The sequence below is a fragment of the Ammospiza caudacuta genome, chromosome 13 (assembly GCF_027887145.1).
Source record: "Ammospiza caudacuta isolate bAmmCau1 chromosome 13, bAmmCau1.pri, whole genome shotgun sequence".
Taxonomy (NCBI): Eukaryota; Metazoa; Chordata; class Aves; order Passeriformes; family Passerellidae; genus Ammospiza; species Ammospiza caudacuta.
The window spans coordinates 4620228-4628998 of NC_080605.1; positions in this window are offsets into that span (position 1 = coordinate 4620228).

Genomic DNA, 8771 nt, shown 5'->3' on the forward strand with positions numbered 1-8771 from the left:
AGTGTCACAGACCCTGACTTCTGCAGCACTTCACTCCAACAAACTAAAAATGGAGCCCCATCTCTCTCTACAAGGCCTTTTAAGGATAAAGGTAAGAAATGACACCTAAATAATTTTTACTTTTAACCCAATAACCAACCACCCATGGCCTGCGATGGGGACTTTTTCATCCAATTACACAAAACCACCCAAATTACACAAAACCATGGAGAAGAAGGACCAGCCTCTGCCCTAAAACCTCCATCTTGCTTTATATATATTGCTATATTCTAAAACCTTAAACTCTGAGTTTTCCACCATGTGATGTTACACACTTCTATTCAAACTCCACACCCACAATCCCAGTTCTATCACTCTATTTTGGAAGCTTCTCCACAGCCTCAGGTCAGTGCAGTGTTCTCTTGGAGGTCAGTGCCTGGCAGCAAAGAAAGTCTGAAATTCTCAGTAATCAGGGGTCCAACAAGAGGGCTCTGGAGTATCCCCAGGGAGGAGATTCGACAGCCTCTCTGCACCACCTGTTCAATGCAGGGAAAAGAACTCATTGTGCCCCTCTCTGTGTCCCCTCCCCAGGAAGGAGAAGAGGTCACCAGTTATTCTCAAAATGGCAGCAGATAAACAAAACAGTGACAAAACAATTCTTTTACACAAACGCTTCCAAGTGCTCCTCTCCCCCTCCAGTGGAACCCATCTTGCTGCCCTGAAGAGTTATTGTGAGGGTGAATTGTCCTTTTATTTCAAATAAGGTGAGAAAATACAATATTCTACAGCTCTGAGGTTAAAAAAGGGAAAGCTTGTTCATGCTGGCTGTACCTGAAGTGATACAAGCAGAGACTTTGAACAAAATAATCTGAATTAGCAAATGCAGTTTGAATTTTTAGCCCAGTTAAGATTTAATACCAGGTACAGCTTGCAGGGTTTTGCCTGAGGGATTTTTGCCATCACTTGTATTTGCACTCATACAATTCCTTATCTGGAGCAGTTCTACTATATCATGATCAATTGTGAAAATTTTGGACAGTGTAAGAGTTTTAAACATTTGAGTGCCAATTATTGCTGAATTTAAGGAGTTTTTACTGAGTATTTGCTATTTGCCATTGAACAGTTCTTACGTCACCAGTCAGAAAAACCTGCTGAGCAGCAAGTGATGCAACCCAACAGGACAAGAGTGTTTGCAATTGGAAGGTCACAAGGAAACCCATTCCTGTGTTTCTGCAGACACAGCTGGCTGTGCTCTGAGCAGCAGGTTCTCTTCAGATGCTCTAATGTATTTAATGTTGTATTTATCAACAGCCATGTGACCAGAAACAGGCAAAGTGTGAGGAAATTCCAGCTTTTTCTGTGTGTGGGTGAAGAATGAAGAAGTTATTTTAGGAGTCCTAATATTAGAAACACTTAAAATTTTTAATATTACCAACTTGCTATTATAGAGAACTGAGACTGCAACTGTATGAAGTGTTCCATGTAAACAATCCTCTCAAGAAGCAGAAATGTGGCTGTTAACAATAGAAACACCGATCTTTCTCAGCATGTTAAAATACAAGTATTATAACAAAACTTTAGAGTTCAGGCAAGTTAAGGATTTCAGACAACCAGCTCATTTTTCACTAGGTAATATAATAGAATATACAAGAAGCAAAACAAGGGAAAATACAATATAATGGGCCTTCTTTAAAAGAACCAATTAAATAACATTCCAAGATTAATGGATAAGATTCCCAGCTCAGCAGAAACTGTGGAGAAGATGTGAATTTTGGATTGTTGGCAGAGGTTTCCCTGGGTTATGGTCTCACAAGTTATTATTTCACTGGAAATTATGCCTCTCACCTGTGGTTAAACATGACAAATACTTTAACAGAACCACATGATACCAGGATAACATTCCCCTGTTCAGATTGTCCTAGTTTTACCTTGAGATATTACCCATTGGCAGCTCAGTAGAGTTCAGAAAATATCCTTGTTAAGGAGCCTACAATGTCATAGAAATTTAGCTCTAGTCCAGCTACATTATCCTTGAAAATTAGTTCTGTGAGGACAAAACTCACCAGCAGTGATGGGTCAGAACTGGGCACTCCCAAAGTTCTGAAGCCTTGCAGAAAGCAGCACAAGGCTCTTTCTAATCTGAAACCACAAAGGTGATTTTTTATTTTTTTCCTATAAGAAATTTGGATTTAGCAAAGTCTGTGGCTAAAGGTGTGAGATTAGTTCTGCTGAGAAGAATCTCAGTGTTATAGTCTTGATAAATAAGAAGACTGTTGGGGTCATTCTCAGATCCCTGTGTGTTCTCCTTTCTCTCACCCTTGTACCCTTCTATTAGCTTCTTGTATTTGGCTGTAAGGGATAAGGTGCTTTGTGCGCCTCAGTTTCTAATTAAATCTGCTTCAGAGTAAGTCTTCTCGAGTGCTTCAGTACAGCTGGCTCCACTCAAAGTTATTGAAGTACTATTGTTTTCTGTTAGTGACACACAAGTTCTTGTGAGGGGAAAAAAAAAAGTTCTCGGTTCTTGTGAGAAAAGGATTAACTTTGTTATAGGCTGGTAGCAGAGTTACCTGGATTGCAGCCCCACAGGTCAGCAAGGCCAACTTGCTGTTTGAAGAAAAATTATTATGAGCCAACTGCTAGATGAGGTCAATAGTTCTGTCTGGCAGAGGTTTAGGACTGGTGATTTCACTACCTGAAAGGACAACCTCACCCAAGGCAGCACCATCCTCCCAGTGAATTAGTGCTGGAGTGGTTTTTGTTGTTTTGGGGTTTTTTGCTTATTTAACCTGACCCTTCTCAGCCTGAGTTTCTGCTTTTCTGAGTTTTCAGTGTGACCAAGAAGAGTTCAGGCCCACTGCAGTGTTCTATAACTAAAACTGTATTTACAGATTGTGGTTTTCTGGTAGCCCAATTTTCCGTCCTCAAACATTGATTTTATTGTCTGTAAACCTTTGATTGGGAGTGTCCTGGTTTCAGTCAGGTGCTCCAGCAGGGCCATCTCTGAGCACAGGGCACAGCAGAGTGTCCATGTGGCTCTGGAATATCCCCAGGGAGGAAACTGCACAGCCCCTCTGCACCATCTGAAATGCCAGCAGGTTCCCCTATTTCCTGCTGTTATTGACTGTGGGATGTTTGTACCATTTCACTGCAATGGAATTGTGGCTATATAGGGATGTGCTGGATAACTTGAAAATTAAAGTGGGAATGAAGAGCTGGTCTTATGCCAATTATTGCCACAGAACCTTTTCTCTTTGTCCAGGGTGACCACAGTGGCTGCTGCAGCCCAGTGGATGATTCTGTTTCAAACAATTTATTCCTTCATGGTTGCAGGACATTGATCTGTGCCTTCCTGCTCCTCCGATTTAGCTCCATATTCAGCTGCACAAAAAGTGTAAAAATGCTTGTTAATTTTCCAAACAATCTCCTCTCTGGTACTTCAGTCCCACCCAATTGCATTGCAATGAATTTTGACATCCAAGCTAGTGTATAAAAAATTTGCTTTAAATTGTGGGGCAAACCATTTTAATTTATGCTGATGTCAAAGGAACTTTTACCACTTTAACACTAAAGTGCTGCAGAATGGCATTTCACTGACATTGCAAAGCAAGGTTTTGGTATTTGAATCCCACACTGGGAAATGGAAACTATGGGTTTCATTTGAGAAACCTGGAAAGCTTCCAAATGTATGTAATTTTACTTAAATTTTATTTAATCGGTCCACACCCGAACCGGAAGCCAGTTATATTTTTTCTGTTTAGTTTAGTTTAGTTAGCAGGAGTTTGCTGAAGATTTCATTGTTTGATGCAACAAAACCAAGCAACATCTCCTGCCTTTCCCTGCTGTGTTTCTGATCTCTTTCCCTCAGTGGCATTGGCAGTGCATGAGGATGGAGTGGTGATACCCATGCTGGTGCCAGCTGGTCATTTCCCTTTAATTCAGGTTCCAGGTATTGGAGCTGGTTGCTTTGCAGTAATTATTTGTTGCTCTTGCTGCTCAAGCTGAGGGCAATTTTAGTGCCCATTACTGGAAACATTTTTAAACAAGGTAATTAGCTATTTTCCAGTAATTCTTGAGTAGAATAAAAAAAAAATCCACTGTGTTACCTGATGTATTTTCCCCCTAATCTGATAGAGATTCTCCGCTGTGTTAATTGGCCTGTCTTGGTGGAAGCCAAATTCAGTAGTGCTTTATATACCTGAGGATCTGGCCTATCTTTTTTTTTCCCCTTTTACAAATCTACATTGCTGCTCTGTTTCATTCTTTCTTTTGATCTCCACTTTTTTTCCTGCTGTCTACTTAGATCAACTTTAATCACAAAAAAATAAGTAAAAAAATAAACATTATTTTTAAAGATGTATATATGTGCACACATCTGAAAGTAACTTTGTTAGGGACTATCAGCTTTGAGAAAACAAGTCTGTAAAATTCAGAGATGTGGTAATTAAACTTCCATGCATAAATTCCTTATTTTGTCTCCTCACTTGAGATACCCAGAGCCTGTTGGCTTTCACAGCACTTGACATTTTGATAGCCTTTGCATTTTAAGCCAGTTTCATTTAATCTCATTCAACACCTAGTTCAAGTTAATTTCATTTTTGGATTAGTAAAACAGGGACTGAATGCAGCTTGGAAAAGTTTGATTTCCCTCACTTGAAGAGCCTTAATTAGGAAATCTCTTTTAAAGGCAACAAGGCAATCTAATTCTTGGTGCAAAATTTAGAAGCTTTGCACATAACACAGTGAAGATTTTTGTTACCTCTTTTGTTGTCTACCTTTCAGATACTGAGTAAAATTAGCACCCTCATTAACTTTGTAACTGCAATGCATTTGTGGAGAATCAGCTCTCAGAATCTGTAAAAGAGCCTCTCCTGCTTTCACACCTTCTGCAGATTTATTTGGTCTATTTGAGTTTTAACCATGCTTATGGTGAATCAACATCAGCGTTTCTGGTTCTTCTTTAAGAAGATTGGAATGTTGATAACAGCAGGTTTCTTTCTTTTTCTGAGAGGTAGCTGATTATTGATAGTGCAAAAATGATTGGTCTTATTCTCATACTGGTTTATTAGTTGTTTAGTACACTGTAGATACTTATCAGTGTGTTCTGAGAGAAGTAATTGCCCATCACTTGGGATGTAAATGTTGCTGTGTGAGTTCTTACTAATTATTGGCCTGACCAAAACGAAACATCCTAAAAAGAGGGGGAAAAAAGTCTAAAGCTACATAGGACAGGGAAAAAAAATAATTAGCTGATGTTATGAATACTGTATATATATGTATATATAAACATATATATTTCTCTCATATAAAATCCATGAGATTTTGTTTGAATCTGTATTTATTTCCACCGTTATTACCATATTCTTCATATAACAAAAAGATACAGTTCACACTCCTCCCTAATTTCTTCTCTGGAAAGAAATTCCACACTATGAACTCTATCAATATGTAGAGTATTTCCTCATGATTGTCCCTTTGAGAGGGGCATGATAGGAAGAGAAATGAGATTATATTGGTGTTGTTACTAGTTGAGTTCTGATGTTGGAGTTCATTAACACAGAAGGAAACTACAGCCAAGACCTTCCTATGAAAATTGACAACATTTAGTGGCCTGCATAGTAACAAAATCACATTTCAATCAACAAGATCCTATATAGTCTTTGTTACATTTACATACTTGATTAAGAATATATTAGTTATGAGTTCTGTCAATTTACTAAAAAACAACCTAATTTCACAAAAAGATTAGTTAAGTTATTTTGGTAGCTTTTTACAGTGATGGTCTTCAATAGCTACTTACTGAAATCATAGACTGTAGCATCTGCAGATTTTGATTTGCATTTTGTCTGCCTGTTCTAGGTGGAAAATACTTATTTGATAGCATTCATGGTTTAAAATCAGTGGATTTAGTTGCTCTCTTTTTGTGCTGCTCCTGACTGAAGCAGCAATGTTGTGCTGTAACCAAACACAATGAGTCCCTATGGTTTACAAAATCTGATAGGATGAGCAAGAACAGCAAATATTCCATCCAGAATTTGTGGATTCTGTTGAGATGTGTGTCTCTCACTGTTACCAGTTTATGGGAGACTCTGTCCTTTGCAAGTCTTTCCATGAGAAATATGAAACTGAGGCTTTTGATCTTGTTTTTCATCCCAGCCTCATCAATCTTCAAAACTTTTGCTTTTGGTTGTTTTCATGGATAGAGCCATTCACCATGGTAGTTCTTACACATGAGACACTGTGGGACTGTTCCTATTGATTAGACACATTACCCTGCTATGAGTGGCAAAAAACATCCTGCAAATTGTACAAAGATGTAAAATTCCCATAGAAGACAATCCCACAACATTCTGTGATGCAACATCTCTTGGGATTTTATTTAATGCCATGACTGACCATGTGATCAAAGGAATTTGTAGACTCCATGGAGTAGACCTGATTGAGAAGAAAGTTTTCTAATGGATGATTTTTTGAAAAGAGATAGAAAAAATAGTGAATAAATAAAGTAGAGCTGAAGCTTTAGTAAGCTCAGAAGATCACAAGGTAAAATCTGCTGTCTAAGGGGAAAAGGGATTCTGGAAGGGCTGACAGTTACTTAAGGAAGAAATATTAAGACTAGCAAAAAAAAAAAAAAGGAGCAAAAGCTCTCCTAAAAAACAAAGGTGCAGGAAGATTAGTGACACACCAAGCTGGCTAAATAATGAATTCTTCAATGACTTCATGATGAGAAAGAAGCCTACAGAAAATAGAAAAGAAGACAAAGTATTAAGAGTGTAAATATTAAAAAAATAGCACAGAAATATAAGCAAAACATCAAAAGACCTGGTAGAGCTCACAAGTCACAGAAAGAATAAAAGACAGGATTCTGTAAGTACATTAATAGTTAGAGAGAAATGAAGGGAAGAGCTGATCTGCTCCTCAGATGAGAAGGAAAAGAAGTGACAGTGGATGTTTTTAGAAGGTCAGAGTGTTAATATCTCTTCTGCATCAGTCTTAACTATAAAGCTGTGCTGTGGTAATTTTAAAGGAACTAGCAATGTCAAAAGAAAAAGGACTTGTGGTAGAGGGAAAGATCAGAGCAGAGACTCTTTTGTAAGATTGGTACTTACATATCAGCTGATCTGGGAGTCATTGAAACTGCTTGAGAGGATTGACTGAAGCTGTTGGAGGCATTGGGGCTGTCTTTGAAACAGGGGATGGCTAAAGGTCCAAAGAAGGGCAAAATGGGAAGGTATTTGGCTATTTTAAGAAAGAAAGTGAGAGGCTGTGCTTATGAATGGGATAGGAAAAAATAATGAAACTATCACTTTATAACACACACAATTAGTGAAAAAACTGATAGAACAGAATCATGAAAGAAATAATGCCAAAACAGCACCATTTCTTTTGTTATATCAGGTGTTTTATTGATATGTGTGAGGTATTAGATATTTTACAGATCTTCATTTATTTATAAAACATGTAACTCCATCTAATAGCAGGATATTCTCATTGGTAAGTTAAAAATGTACTCTAGAAGAGACTGTTATAAAGTACCCTAGAGAATCATGTCCAGAAAGTATTTTTAGTGGCTCTCTAACTAACTGTGAAGATTCACTGGGAGTGATGATGTAGAAAGTTAAGCAGGATATTAGGGAAATAATTGTTCCAGGTACATTTTGCTGGAGAAATTATCTTGGACTGTTACAAAATGTCATCACTTCTAGCAAAAAATTACCCTACTTACCTCAGAGATAGATTCCATAAAGGTTTTTTTTTCCTCATGGGACAGACAATAGTCTAGATTTTCTCTTAGAACTTTTTAAAAAATATTTGTACTCTAAAAATATCATTCTCATTATTTTCAAGAAGAAAAAGAAACCACAGCATACATAGTTTTATTTTCTCCACATAAATTAATAAGATTGTTTAAATTCTTTATGGGTCAGTTATGGTCTGAACTTCCAGAAATTTTGTTGCTCAAACATACTTCTTAGCCCAAATTCAATTTGAAATTGAATTTCCTGTAATTGATTATTCAGAAGGTTTGAAAAACAAATGATGTCTGATTCATTCTCAGGCTTTCACAGCTTCGAGTCATTGCTTTGTCCTTGGAACCTATTGCTCTAAACCTACAGTAATAATTAAAGAACAGGATTTAAAAATGCATGACTTTATATGACACCTCCCTAACAGTATTATACTTAATATTCTGATATCCAGGGCACTGGTATTTCAGATCTCCTTGGGCTGCTCTTCCTGAAGCAGAGGGGAAGGCCACTGTCCTCTCTCCATCACCCTTCAAACACAGCCAGCCTGATGCTTATAAACACACAGGGCTGATCATGAGACTTCACATCTTAATGTGATTATCTCAGCTCCTTTGTGCTGAGTGTGTGTACAGAATTTAATGAGGAACAACTTCTGTGATCCTCACTAATAACAAAATGGTGCTGGGAAGTCCTGCCTCTCTCAGATGTGATTTGGTCCTGTCATAGATTTGTGCATCTGGAAGTATTGATCACTCATAAAATGGATGAGGAGCCTGACAAAAAGCAGGTGTGAGTTGTGTGTTTAATATCACCTTCCCTTGCCCTCAAGATAACAGACATGCTGGAGTGCACCAATGTGTGACAGCAGATCTCCAGATGAAGGTAAACACTGAAATAATTGATATTTACCTTCTTGGTGTATTTACAAAGTGACATGCTTTAACACGAGTAATAATCTCCATGTCCCTTCCAGCTGTGCAGTTTAGGCACAAACTCACACCTCAGTTTTAAAATAAGTCATAGAATGACTTGTGTTGAAAGGGA